Consider the following 3,314-nt stretch of genomic DNA (forward strand, 5'->3'; position numbering starts at 1 on the left):
TTATTTTATAGAGCAGTAATCGAAAGTGTTTTGTCATTTTGTATAACAGCTTGGGGAGGCAATTGCTTAGCAGTGGAAAGGAACAAAATAAATTCAAATATTAAAAAATCCATTAAACGCTATATAAATGATGTTGACGATGTAGATCTTTTATACGAGAAATTTTGTATAAATAAAATAACTAAAATATTAAATGACCAGTATCATCCACTAAGACCATCAATTATTATGTCAGAAAGAAGTGGTCGCCCTTTCTCTATTTCAACGAAAACAGAGAGACACCGAAAATCTTTTCTGCCGTCCAGTATTAGGCTTTATAACAACAAGCAATAATCATTTTATATAATTATTTCTCATTTTTACTTTTTAAAAATATAAATATTAATTTATTAATTTATTTGTTTTGCAATCTTTTCAATTTTCAATTTATAGTGACAGTTTTAACTATTTTACAGTGTTGAAATTATTCATATTATTAAGCGCAGCTCTGGTTATAGAGCTGCTCCTTTTTTTTTTTTTATATATATACATCCTATTTCCATTGTATTTTTATCTTATGTGTAAATTACAACACGTCTGTACAAAAAATTTCCTTTTTGGGATGCAATAAAGTATTATTATTATTATTATTATTATTATTATTATTAATCTCATCTCATCTCATGTAGTTCCATATCTGAAGCAGACGTCGGAGGTCATCTTCCGCCAAGCTGATCTATCTCTTGCCAATTCTATTAAAGCAGCGCCACCTTTCTCAGCTTCATCTGTCCAAGTTCTTATCCCTTTCAAATACGTTATTCTTTGTCTTCCTCTTATTCTTTTTCCATTCATCTTTCCAGTCAAGGCGAGTATTTCCAAACCAGGGTGGCGGATAATGTGTCCTAAAAATTCCATTTGGCGTTTGATGATTTTTGTTATCAGTGATCTTTTTCTGTTTGCCATTTCTAAAATTTCTTCATTTCTTTTCCTTTCCATCCATGACAACCCTCATCATTCTTCTGTAAAACCACATTTCCACTGCCTCCAGTCTTTTAACCATGGTCTTGTTTATGGTCCAGCTCTCACAACCATATAGCAGCACAGACAGTACATAGCAATCCAGGACTTTGATTTTTGTTTTCATGCTAATATTCCTGTTTTTCATAATTGTATGCAGCTGGTTGAATGCATTCTTCGCCATACCTATTCTTTTCTTTATTTCACAATCTGATTTTCCATTGGATGTTACATTGAAGCCTAAATATTTGAAACATTCAACTTGTTGTATTGTTTGTCCTCTGCTTGTTATTACACAGGCTGGTGGGTTATTATTTTTAGATACCGTCATACATTCTGTTTTAGATATATTCAGTTCCAGTCCCATATTTTCACTACTCCTGACTACAACATCCAGTAATTCTTGTAGTTCATGTTCAGATTCTGCCAGTAGAACCGTATCATCTGCATACCTCAGATTTGTTACATTCTTTCCTCCAATACACACCCCCTTCTTATGTTCGATATCTCTCAATATCATTTCACTATAGAGGTTGAATAAATCTGGAGACAAACACACCCCTGCCTAACTCCTCTTCTAATAGGTGTAAAACTGCTTAGTTCGTTGTCAACACGCATTGCTGCTTCTTGTTCCCAGTACAAATTCCGTAATATTCTTAAATCTTTACCATCAATGTCCAAGGATGATAGAATTTTGAATAGTTTTTCGTGTTGTACTTTATCAAAGGCTTTTGAATAGTCGATGAAACACATATACAGATCTTTATTTACTTCAATACATCTTTCCATCAGCATTGATAATGTGAATATTCCATTTCTGGTACCCTTGTCCTCAACAAAACCAAATTGCATCTCCCCAATTTCAGGTCGTATTTTATTTCTTATTCTTAGTAAAATTATCTTCAAAAGAATTTTTGTGAGGTGGCTCATTAGGCTAATAGTTCTGTGTTGTTCACAATCAACTGCCCCTGGCTTTTTTGGTAGTGCTATAAAAATGGATCGTTTCATATCAGTTGGCATTTTTCCTGTGTCATACACTTGATTTAGAAGGTTTGTGATGAATTCAATCCCCCATTCACCCAGGCCAGTCAAGGCTTCAATTGTTATGGCATCAGGTCCTGCAGCTTTTCCATTTTTCATGCTTTTCATGACGTTCCTAACTTCATCTTTCATTATAGAAGGCCCTTCCAGTTCTTTTATCATAGGCATTTCTCCTCGATTATCAAAGAAAAGTTCTTCAATATATTCTGACCATCTGTTTAGAATGCAGTCTTTGTCCATGATGGTGTTTCCACGCTTGTCTTTGATGCATCCACTTTTAGCACCTGATTTAGTTTTGTTTGTCACTTCTTTGATTTTCTGATGGAAGAATTTGCCATTTTTTTCTTTGCAGGACATTATATAGTGACATTGTTCATTTATCCAGTCTTCTTTAGCTTCGTTGCATTTTCTTTTTATCTGCCTGTTCAGAGTCTTGTATTTTTCTTCCTGATTTTTGGCCTTTCTTCTCTCATTCATTAGTTCTAATATCTCTGGAGTAATCCATTTCTTCTTCTGCAACTTAAGTGTGGTTGGAACATTTTCTTCTAATGATGCAGCAACACTGTCTTTAAACTGCTCATATTTCTCTTCTATATCTGTTAGTTCTCCAAGCACTTCAAACTTGTTTCTTACTGATAGTTCAAATTTTTCTTGTATCTTCTGTTCCTCCCGGAGAATGTCTAGTTGGTATTTAGGTTTAGCCTTTGCTCTTTTGCAGATTTTCAATTTAACTCGTATGGGGCATAGCACAGGTATATGATCGCTGTTACAGTCAGCCCCCGGCATAGATTTGGCATACAAAACCGAGTTTCGGAAACGTTTGCTGATGAGTATGTAATCTATTTGGTTTCTCACTCCATCTCCAGGACTTTTCCATGTCCACTTCCTTCTATTGTGGTTTGTTGACCAAGTATTTGTGATTGTCAGATCATGTTGACGGCACCATTGAATAAGACGATCACCTCTGTCATTTTTGTCTCCCAGACCATGTGGGCCCACAATATCTTCTATTCTTTCTCGGCCCACCTTGGCATTAAAATCGCCCATGATGAGTTTTATGTCTGAAGACTTAAACTGATGCATTGCTTTATCTATTTGTTGATAGAAATTTTCCACTTCTTCATCATCGTGACTGGTGGTTGGGGCGTATATTTGTAAAATATCAAAATCAAAAGGTTTTGCTTGTAGTTTGATTGCCATTACTCTGTCTGATATGGGCCAGAATCCTTTGACTGCTCGCGCCGTTTTATTATCTAGTATAATTCCAACTCCCCTTT

Source organism: Berghia stephanieae, chromosome 6, assembly GCF_034508935.2.
Source record: "Berghia stephanieae isolate SIO BIC M18660-M18661 chromosome 6, UCSD_Bste_1.3, whole genome shotgun sequence".
In the NCBI taxonomy this organism is placed as follows: Eukaryota; Metazoa; Mollusca; class Gastropoda; order Nudibranchia; family Aeolidiidae; genus Berghia; species Berghia stephanieae.